General features: G+C 35.4%; 1 pseudogene; it reads left to right on the forward strand.

The window, feature by feature from the left end:
* The first annotated feature begins 291 nt into the window (after positions 1-291).
* Positions 292-796, forward strand: LOC141490064 (cyclin-dependent kinases regulatory subunit 2 pseudogene; annotated as a pseudogene).
* Positions 797-11,999: the final 11,203 nt, after the last annotated feature.

Here is an 11,999-nt window from a genome sequence, read left to right on the forward strand (position 1 = left end):
TCTGGTCACTGGACCTATGGACCCAGATGGTTCTGGAGGAGAAAGTGAATCTGTTGACATGGTACAGCATCCCCTCGCTGCAAATCCCAATTCAAGTGCATGTCATGGATTCATCCTCTTCTCCCCCTTCTTCAAGATCAAAGGACTAAGTTAGTTGGAGCTCCCGATGCCGCCGCCGCCGCCTTGGCTCCCCGGCTCCCCGGCTCCCCGGCTCCCCGGCTCCCCGGCTCCCCGGCTCCCCGGCTCCCCGGCTCCCCGGCTCCCCGGCTGCGCCCCCGCTGCTCCCGCTTGTCGCCGGCGGAGCTCCAAGCCACTCTGCGCCGCCGTCAGCATGGCCCACAAGCAGATCTACTACTCGGCCAAATACTTCGACGAGCACTACGAGTACCGGCATGTTATGTTACCTAGAGAACTTTCCAAACAAGTACCAAAAACCCATCTGATGTCTGAAGAGGAATGGAGGAGACTTGATGTTCAGCAGAGTCTTGGGTGGGTTCATTATATGATTCATGAACCAGAACCACATATTCTGCTCTTTAGAAGACCTCTTCCAAAAGAACAACAAAAATGAAGTTTATTTGGGTTCTTCACTTAATTTTTTTTTCAAACTATGTATATGTGTATATATGGTAGTATTCAGTGAATACTTGAAAAAAAATGTACAAATCATTCATCCATACCTGTGCATGAGCTGTATTCTTCACAGCAACAGAGCTCAGTTAAATGCCACTTCAAGTAGGCTGCTTTACAATGTTTAAGATACAATTTTTCTCTATTCAATTTTCTCTTTAATATAAGTGCCTATTTGACTTCTCTTTGAATTACATTTGTTTAATAAAGTTCATATGTTACATGTAAAAAAAAGATCAAAGGACTAACAAGAACAGCAACAAATAGGTGCCTAATCTGCACCAGGTACTATGCCAAAGATACAAAGGCAAAAATGAAACAATCCCTCATCAAAATCTTCCATTTGATTAGGTATGGGGGAGTTAGTTTATATGTATTTAGGTATAACAGGGGCTTTTTTGCTGACTGTGTATGCCTCTGACTTGAATACTTGGGCATTTTGAGGGATGACAAAACTTCTGGCTATTTCCAATAGCAGTTGAATTCATTGCAAAGAACTTGAGATGATGAAGCAGTCCCTGATTGAGAACTGAGCAGGAAGAGTCAATGAAAAAAGAGAACTTTCAAAGGTAGTGATCCATGCTTGACTGGACTCTTCTCATGATCAGTGCTTTTGAACTGCTTCCTGCAAGGTGTTGAGGAAAGGTAGTTTGTCCTTTTTTACATCGCAGCTTCCAAGAGGCTGTGAGCACAAGGCAAATAAAGCACATACACTGTTTTACTCCAGCTGGAGACTGTCTTAAAACCCTGTGTCCTCTATTTTGTGTTTCATTCCTGAATATAGGTACACCAACGTCAACCACAGGATGATTGTGTTCAGGCTTGGAAGTGACCTTGTGGCTTTGAGTGCTCCAGAGTCTGCCAGGCAGATTGATGACAGGGGAAGTTTCTACCCAGTGGATTGAAATTATCTTGAGTATAGAGCTTTGAATTCTACATGGAGAAATTCTTGTTAAAAATGTGATTACCATCCATATCCCGAGAAGGAACTATGGAATTTAAATGCAGCCAAAGCTTACCATCTTCAATTTCAAAAAGTTGTCTTATGCATTATGTTTTTTCCCCTTTTTCATTAGATTCTTATACAACATAATTATGTTTAATATAGCTATACATTGACCTATATTACATTGCTTTCTGTAAGGGGGAGGAGAGAAGGAAGGGAGGAAGAAAAATGTAAAACAAAATATTACAAAAAAATGATTGTTGAAAGCTATCTTTTCAAGTAGTTGGAAAAAAAGATTTAAAAGAATGTGATGGGGCATCTAGGTGGCACAGTGGATAAAGCACTGGCTCTGGAGTCAGGAGTATGTGTGTTCAAATCTGATCTCAGACACTTAATAATTACCTAGCTGTGTGGCCTTGGGCAAGCCATTTAACTCTGTTTGCCTTGCAAAAGCCTAAAAAATAAAAAAAATAAAAAAATAAAAGAAATGTGATGTGCTTTACTTGTCAAGGAAGGCCAATAGCCATCATTGAGAGCCCATGAGTTTGTACAGAATTTCAGTAGCAAAATGACAAAGGAGAGACCTTAGGGCAGAATGGAAAGGAACAACCCTTAGACAAACAAAAAAGTGAACAGGATGTGAAATATATCTTTTTTGTTTATCATTTAGAATCTCTTTGGAACAGGAGACTGTCTTTTTAGGGACAATTCCTTAACAGGTAATGTTTCAGTTCAATTTCACAGATAATGGTATCCTGGGGATTTTGAAAAATGCTTGGAATCATGGAACAACATTTTTGGAATTCAAAATTCGAATTCATAAGGAGTTCAACAGAATAATTTAAAAAATTATTTAAGGCATGAGTGATCTATTTATATTATAAACAGTAACTCATAGACAATGATGTCACATTTGATACTATGACATTTATATTTAGTGGAACTAGCCCTGAATGACAAAATTGGGAAAATCATACATGGAAGTTGCCCCAGTTGAGTGCATCCCCAAGACATCTCTTTGTGTGTGTGTGTGTGTGTGTGTGTGTGTGGTGGGGGTTCTATGCATTTGGGTCCTTTTGTCTTTAAATTTTTTCAAATTAAGATTTTCCTCTCTTCTTCCTCTATAAACATCCCACTATGTCTCTTCAGTTATTTTAGGCAATTCTGGTCCCAATGACTTTCCCTTCCACCTTTAAACCTCCCCCCTACTTGTTTATTGCCCCTTCCCCTAGTTTAAGTGTTTTCCTTATTTATTTCTTTTCTTTATTTCTATTATCTAGTTATTAAATTCTTCCCCTCTTTCTTTTCTCCTCATTAAGTATTAAAAAATCCCTTTCTCTCATATATTTCAACTTATTAGTTTTTAAAATTTGCTTTTCTGTGTTTTTTACCTAAAAAGAATTTCTTCTTTTTTATTAAAGATTTTATTTATTTTGAGTTTTACAATTTTTCCCTCAATCTTACTTCCCTCCCCCCACCCCCACCCCCAGGGAAAGCATTTTGTCAGTTTTTACTTTGTTTCCATGTTGTACATTGATCCAAATTGAGTGTGATGAGAGAGATATCATATCCTTAAGGAAGAAACAAAAGGTATAAGCTTATCAAGATCAGACAATGAGATATCTGTTTGTTTTTTTCTAAAGCAAATAGTCCTTGAACTTTGTTCAATCTCCACAGTTCTTTCTCTGGATACAGATGGTATTCTCCATTTCAGACAGCTCAAAATTGTCCCTGATTGTTGCACTGATGGAATGAGCAAGTTCATCAAGGTTGATCATCACTCCCATGTTGCTGTTAGGGTGTACAGTGTTTGTCTGGTTCTGCTCATCTCACTCAGCATTAGTTCATGGAAATCCTTCCAGGTTTCCCTGAATTCCCAACCCTCCTGGTTTCTAACAGAACAATATTGTTCCATGACATACATATACCACAATTTGCTAAGCCATTCCTCAAATGAAGGACATTTACTTGATTTCTAATTCTTTGCCACCACAAACAGGGCTGCTATGAATATTTTTGTACAGGTGATGTTTTTACCCTTTTTCAACATCTCTTCAGGGTACAGACCCAGTAGTGGTATTGCTGGATCAAAGGGGATGTACATTTTTGTTGCCCTTTGGGCATAGTTCCAAATTTCTCTCCAGAAAGGTTGGATGAGTTCATAGCTCCACCAACAGTGTAATAGTGTTCCAGATTTCCCACATCCCTTCCAACAATGATCATTATCCTTTCTGGTCATATTGGCCAGTCTGAGAAGTGTGAAGTGGTACCTCAGAGAAGGTTTAATTTGCATTTCTCTAATAATTAATGATTTAGAGCAATTTTTCATATGACTGGATTGCTTTGATCTCCTCATCTGTAAATTGCCTTTGCATATCCCTTGACCATTTGTCAACTGAGGAATGGCTTTTTTTAAAAATATGACTCAGTTCTCTGTATATTTTAGAAATTAGTCCTTTGTCAGAATCATTAGTTGTAAAGATTGTTTCCCAGTTTACTACCTTTCTTTTGATCTTGGTTACAGTGGTTTTATCTGTGCAAAAGCTTTTTTAATTTAATGTAATCGAAATCATCTAGTTGGTTTTTGGTGATGTTCTGCAACTCTTCCTTAGTCATAAACTGCTCCCCTTTCCATAGATCTGACAGGTAAACTAATCCTTGATCTTCTAATTTGCTTATAGTAATGTTTTTTATGTCTAAATCCTGTATCCATTTGGATCTTATCTTGGTAAAGGGTGTGAGGTGTTGGTCTAATCTAAGTTTCTTCCATACTAACTTCCAATTTTCCCAGCAGTTTTTATCAAAGAGAGAGTTTTTATCCCAATAGCTGGACTCTTTGGGTTTATCAAACAGCAGATTACTATAATCATTTCCTGCTATTGCACCTAATCTATTCCACTGGTCCACCACTCTATTTCTTAAGAATTTCTTCTTCTGATTCTCTTTATTATTTCTAATTTTGATCAGTTCTAGGCTTTTATCCTTTTATTCATTGCACTTATACTAAGCTTTTATATTCCTGATGGAATTAAAATTTCAATTTATTTTGAGTTTCTTCTTCTCAGCAGTTTCTAAGTTATTGTCTGCAGATTTTTTTCTCTTTCCTTAACCTGACCCCTTCTTTGTTGTGCCTCATTCTTAGAAATATTAATTCTTTCAGGGAACAGAGAGGAATTTTCCCATATCCCTGCCTGTGTAGTTCATTATTGACTTTTGCCCATCCCTTGATTATTTCCCTTCCCCCCATTTGCCCTAAAATCTCCTCCCTGGAATCATGCCTTCTTACTCTTATGAGTATTAGTTGTCCCCAAGAGTAATTATTGCCCTTCTCCTGAGACAGGATGAGTTGTCTCTTTAGTCATCAAATTTTTGCAGATTATACCAATTGTAAGGTCCTGATATTCCTTTACAGAATATCTGCCCTCTCTTATAGGAGCATTCATCAGTTATTATTCCACCCCTGAAAGAGATTTCTTCCTTTCTTAATCCTTCTCTTTGCCTCCTTACCCATTTTATTATAGGCTCTCATCTTCCTGAAAGACTATAGGAGTTATTTGTTTTTCATTATTAGACTTTGACTTGTTTTAGTTACATCTCCCCTTCCCTTTATATTCTGCAATTTAGCCCTGCAAAAAAACCAAATCAAAACATTATTTCACCTATCGGTTATAGTGTGAGATTTTGTCTATGATTTCTCAGGCCTGTTTTTCTCTTTTATATTTGACTTCTACTTTTACCCTTGCCTTTTGTGTGCATTTATAAAAAAAATTTCTTAATGGTATTTGTTAATCTGCTGTTGTGGTTATTCTTGATTGCTACATTTGTTTATCTTTCTTGTATTTCTTGTCTAGGGTGTTTGAGAAGAAAATTTCTTCAGGTCTGCTTTTTTTTCTAGGAATGTTTCAAACACCTCTTTTTTTGGGGTGAACATTTATATATTTTTTCCCATTAATGATTAGACTCAGATTTTCAGGAGAGGTCATCTCAGGTTGCATAATTTAATCTTTTGCTCTTGAGAACATATTATTCCATTCCCTTACCTGGTTTTTGGTAGATGCAGAATTATCTTGTTATTCAGTCTTCCTTTCCTTTATATCAGAAGGTCCTTCTTATAGCTTGTAGAATTTATTGTTTGTTAGCAGAACTATTTAACTACTATGTGACTTGGAGTTTGCCAATTTTTTTTCCCATGTATTTTCATCCTTAATCAGTTATACTTTTTTTTTTTTTTTGCTTCTTTGGTGAGACTCTCCACCATGGATGAATGTTTTTCCATTCTGCTGATTGTTTCTGCTATTCAGGCAAGAAATTTTGTTGTTTTAATTTTATTTATCTCTTGAAACTTTTAGAGACATCCCAGTATGGTTCCTTACTCTCTTGGGAATCCACAGTATCTTTTGTCTCATCAGGTTTCATTATTTGTTTTCCTTGCAATATTTGTTCATAGATCCCTGATACCTTTTACCTTATCTGGAGGCCATATTCCCTTCTGTAATTAATGGGAAGGGAAGAAAAGGAGAATGAAAGGGAATAAACATTTATATAGTTTCTACTATATGCCAAGAATTAAAAATTTTTTAAAACAATAAATATTATCTTATTTTTCCTGTTGTTTTAATCTGTTTTTTGCTCAAGATCTTTAATAGATTTTTCTTTCTCTTGACATCTTTGGTAATTTCAGACCTTTTCCCTTATTGTTTCCTATTGTTCACTTTCTGATTTCTTCTCTTTTGACTGTGGTTTTTTTTGGGGGGGACAGATCTCAAAACCATCTCAACCTCCTCACATCCTGGGCATTCCATGATTTCCCAGCTTTAGTCTCTGCCCCAAGTGACTTCTGGGAGACCAGAACTGGATGTAACTGGGTAATGGACTCTTTCCTTTAGGTTCAATGGAGTGCTTCACAGACATGCATTTGTCCTTCCTGAGTTCTCTGGGAGATCTCTGTGTTGGCATTTTTTGGCTACCATTACAGCTTGACCAAACATCTACTGTTTGGATCTTCTCAGGGTAGAGAGTATGGGATAGATCTAAGAGTTCTGTTGGAAGCCCATGGCTCAGCTTGTGCTACCAAGGGGTGATGGGTGGTAGAAGAGTGGAAACTGATGAATAGCTTAAGATTAAGGGATCATTACTTTGTTTGTTGTTAGTTTACTGAATTTTTACCTTATTTGGGTTCTTGTTGTTTCAGTCTGTAGAGACAATTCACATTGCTTTGTCTCTTGTGTCTAATATCTATTGTGGAGAGGTTTAAGAGGTCATGAAAGTCAGAGAAAATGTCAAGTCTCTATCTTGTTGGTTGCAACTTGAAAGCCTATATAATTCTTGAGTCTCTTTAGATAAATCCCATTTGAGATTTCTGTCATTTGAAATTTCAAGGAAAAACATAATTTTATTATTGATAAACTTTTTATTCTTTTGCTCTACATGTTCCATTGGTTGCCAAATATTGTCATTTCTACTTCCAAAATATCTTGTATATCTTTTTCTGCTCATATAATACCATGTCACTTTTGTCCATCTTTTTCATTTATTATATTTTATGCCTCCACCTTTTCAAATATTTTGCTTTTGTTGCAACTCAATTCAATTGCCATATGATGGAAAAAGTCTTTCTTGTTTATTTCATCTGTTGGTGACCTTCCCCTAAATTACCTTGCATTTATTTTTTATGTATTTATATCAATACATACTGACCCCTCTGATAAAATAAAAACTCTTTGAGGATAAAGTTTTTCTTAAAGAAAAAACCTTAAATTTTGATATCTTTGGTTTTTATCACTTGTATTTCCCATTGTATTCTCCCTCCATACTTCTCAGAATCCTTACCTACAATAAAGAAAAAAGGGGAAAAACTTTATTTATTAATAATAACAAACATAAAAAATCCTGACATTATATGATATATTCTGCACTAATGCTCCCCAAATTTCTGAAAAAAGTAAAAGAAGTTCCTTCTCACATTTTGGAGACCAAATATGGCCATCATAATGTCATAGAATTAAAAAAAACCTTTTGTTTGTATTGCTCTTTCCATTTACATTGCTGTAGACATTGTCTATATTGATTTTCTCATCCTGTTTACTTTTTGTTGCATCATTACCTGTCTTCCCTTGCTTTTCTGTTTTCATTAGATTCATTGTTTCTTAAAGCACAGTGTTCTATCATTACATCTATGTTTGTTTAGTAATTCTTCAGTTGATGGGCATCTGCTTTATTTCCTGAATTCTTTCTTTTTTATGTAATCCAGTACCTAGGATAGTGCCTGGTGCAGTATAGTACTTGGCTTTTTAATTGGATGACTTTTTCCTACTAAAGACTTGGGAGATAAATCCTACAGAATTGCTTAAGTCACAGCAAGTAGGTGTTAAAAATGAGACGTGAAACCAGTTCTTCATGATTCTATGTCTCTATTCACTATATTTGGCTGCCTAGTTGCCCTACTTACATTGCTTCACAAATACAATATTGGGGAAGCAAGGTGGTGCAGTGGATAGAGCACTGGCCTTGGAGTCAGAAGTAGCTGAGTTCAAATCTGGCCTCAGACACTTAATAATTACCTAGCTGGGTGGCCTTGGGCAAGCCACCTAACCCCATTGCCTTGCAAAAAAAAAAAAAACTAAAAAAAACCCAAGTATAATATTGAAGTCCTAAGGTGTAGTGAAAAGAGCCCTGATTGTTATTCCTCACATTTTCATTTAAATTTCCACTTCTTTTTTGCCTCATTCATTATTGATATACTTAATGTCATATCTTCAGATCTTTAAAAATAGAACAATCATTACCTAAGAATTATGTTATGAAAGGGAATATTATTACAATAATTATATACATTCTCTTTAAACTTTTGAAGTTTTATGGTAACATCAAACAGCAATATTGTTCATTTTATGAGCCTAAGCTGTAAGTATAGATTTATTTACATTTGTTTATTTGCCTCTGGCAGAAAAGTACAGTCTGGAGAAAGCCAAACACAAACTGAGAGGGGAACTCATTTTTATGCTAAAAGACTTAGCACAACATAAATAGGAATCTCAGCAAGGACAGAAGGCATGAGCACCAATATTGGAATAAAAAAACCTGAGTTCAAATTCAGTCTCAGATTCTTCCTAATTGTAAAACCCTGAACACATCTCTTAATCTCTGTCAGTTTCTTCAGTTTTAAAGTGAGGATAATAATAGTACCTACTTTCCAGACTTCTTGTATCAATTGAAATAATATTTTAAAATATTAATACAGTGATTGACATGGTTGTTCCCTTTCTTCCCCTCTAAAGCTAGATGTTTGAAATATAAATTAGCTTTCACAGTTTTGCTTAAGTCAGCTGATACATGTAACCTAAGTCACTTCCCTCCTCCCTCCCCTCCATTCCAACAAAAATTTAAGTACAATGAACAATAATGTCTCTCAAGGTAGAATGAATACATGGGCATCTGGTTTATATAATTTAGGGAGAAATAAGTGTCTGGAAAAAAATACCAGCTCTTTACATTAGTAGATCAACATTACTGTACAAATATAATTATCTTTGTATGAGAGGTTTCAAATAAGCGCTCAAAGGTTTATGCCAAGAATAATATTGTGTGTTTCTAGTTTTCTTTTTTAAAAATTATTAAAAACAACAAGAAAGTACCCAAATTTCCTCTTGTAATTTATTTCAGTAGTTTTTAAAAGGCTGTTGCTTTGCCGGGATCCTGTTCTTTGTTTAAATTTTGTTTGACAAGTGTTTTATAAATGATTATAAGAGGTGGTTTACGTTTCATTAATGAGGCTGATAATGGTTAATTACTAAAATGGAGTAAACAATCCAATACCAGATCAAGCAGGATGGGTCAATTATGTAGAAAAGATCCAGCTGTGCTGAGAATGATTTCCTTTAACCATTAGAAACTCCAAACATTTGAAAAAAATGCTTAATTGGTAGGGGAAGAGTGCCTCCACCTACCTCTTAGATATATTTCTTGGGTCTCTCTGTTTAGAGTATCATGCTTAGCCCCATATTGCACAAAAATGCAAGGCAAAATATATTCTATTTGATCTACATTAAATATCAGCATATATAGATCTCTCAGGATATTCAAATACTCCAAACCACACTACCCAGGCATTCCTAGCCCTTAACGAGAACTCCAGTTACAGATTATACCTTTGGAAACTTTTTTTTTTTGGCAAGGTAATGGGGTTAAGTTGACTTGCCCAAGATCATACAGCTAGGTAATTATTAAGTGTCTGAAGTTGGATTTGAACTTAGGTCCTCCTGACTCCAGAGTTGGTGCTCTACCCACTGTATCACCTAGCTTCTCCATAATCACTTTGGAAACTTCTACAAAATGAGAGAACATTTTCTTCTACTATAAAGTATGACGTGAAAACAATCTATAATTTGTAAGGATATATCAGGTAGTCCATTTTCTGCTCTCTGGTCTGAGAGTATAGAAGCAAACAATTTTTAGTTATGAAAGCCCTCACTTGTACCTTAAAGAAATGCCAGCATTTTCAATGATTCTGATAACATTTTTTGTTTTTATTTATTTTTATTTTGGCAGGTGGAGTGTGGAGACAGTAATTTATATCTTTTTCTCTGGAAAAATATTCTTCAGAATAAAAAGTTTGAGAATTTTCTAATTCGTGTTTCCAGTTTTCTGGAATGTAGTCTACCCTCAAATGAGGTACTCCAAGGACAAATGGGTTTGCCTGGGAAGATTGACAGTCTCATCCTCAATTATTGCCAGAGAGTTATTCATTCTTTTCCTGTTTCTATAAAGGATTATATTCAGATATATATAACTGTATAGGACCCATGAAATTAGTTAAAATTTTGAATTTTAAGTATAAATATAAGCAGGACTTTAGAGGAAGAAATAAAAAACAGGAAGTCCCACATTCTGCTTCTCACCATTCTATTTTCCCAGATTCTTAAAAAAAAAGCATGTCAGACTTATTCCATGAGATCCTATCTGATTATAAAACACCAGTTCTAAATATCTAGCCTCAATTTCCTATTCTGGTATACAGATTAATGTTTTACAGAAGCATAGATTTAGGACTGTAAGGGACAGTAGAGACTTGCAGGGTTACTTAGGCTTCATTCAGTGGCAGAACCATGATTCCATTGTAGGTCTTGTGACTCCAAAAGTAGGGTTCTTTTCACTACACCTTAGGACTTCAATTCTTTTAATCTATTTCTGATAATTTTATCATTGTCTTTCAAAACCATGAACCCTTGATTATGGCATAAATATCCTAAACAGTTTTCTGTACCAATTATCATTATATTGATTTTCAAAGAACACCATGACATCAGGGAGGTAATGCCATGCCATGAATGTGAACAGGATTTGAGTAAAGGATGCTGTTCTAAGTCATCAGTTTCACTTTCTCCTCTGGAGCCATCTGGGTCCAATGGCCAGATATGAATCAGAACAGCCCTGAAGGCACACAGCTGTGATGATGATGTTTGTTCTTCATTCTCAAAGACTATGACATCAGGGGAGGTGATAACATGACAAGCACATGAAATGGATTTGAGGGAGAGGGTGCTGTGCTAAGTCATCAGCCTCCTTTTCTCTCCCAGAGTCATCTAGATCCACTGGCCAGATATGGATCAGGACAACTGGAGATGGCCTGGATGCAAGGCAATCAGGGTTAAGTGACTTGCCCAAGGTCACATATCAAGTATCTGAGGTCAGAATTTAACTTAGATCCTCCTGTGTTAACTAGCTCCCTGATGTGTGCCTGTATTACTGAGAATAGCACAAAAAATATTTTAAACCACATTCTGTTTTTAGTATTTATCAAAGTGACCTATGTTAACTTTCTACAAATCTTCATGTACCTTATTTTGGGTAAGTATTTGAATCTCAAAGCAAAACCAGAGTATTTTTATACAACAGAGAAGTGAAATATAAAGACTATGTGCAGGTGAGGAGTGGATTTTATAAATTTGCTTCATAATTCTAGATTAAACGTAATTTATAAAATTAGAAACGTCAGCAACTAGTACATTAGAGTATTTTATCCAAGGATTGATTGAATTAATGTTATTGCTCTACAAAATAATTAAAGAATTATATGTATGAAAGTATAAAGGTAACAAACGGTTTTAAAGGGTTAAATTAAGTAACAAAAATAAGAGCTTTAAGGTTTCAAAGCTTTTGACATGCATTTATCTTCAGCATTTATCTTTTGAAGTTAAAGTTATTAAAACTTCATTTTAGAAATGAAGATGAATAGACTGAGAAGCCCTGAGAAATTAAATGACTTTCTGAGGATCATATAGCTAATAAATATCTGAGTCTAGATTTGAAGTTATGTAGATCTTTCCAACTTAAAGTCTCGTATTCTGTCAAAAAAGTCAAAATAAATCCACTGTATGGGTCTTCATTTAATAATCTTAATTATATGATAAGGTCTAATTAATTT

Source organism: Macrotis lagotis, chromosome 5 (genome assembly GCF_037893015.1).
Source record: "Macrotis lagotis isolate mMagLag1 chromosome 5, bilby.v1.9.chrom.fasta, whole genome shotgun sequence".
Lineage (NCBI taxonomy): Eukaryota > Metazoa > Chordata > Mammalia > Peramelemorphia > Peramelidae > Macrotis > Macrotis lagotis.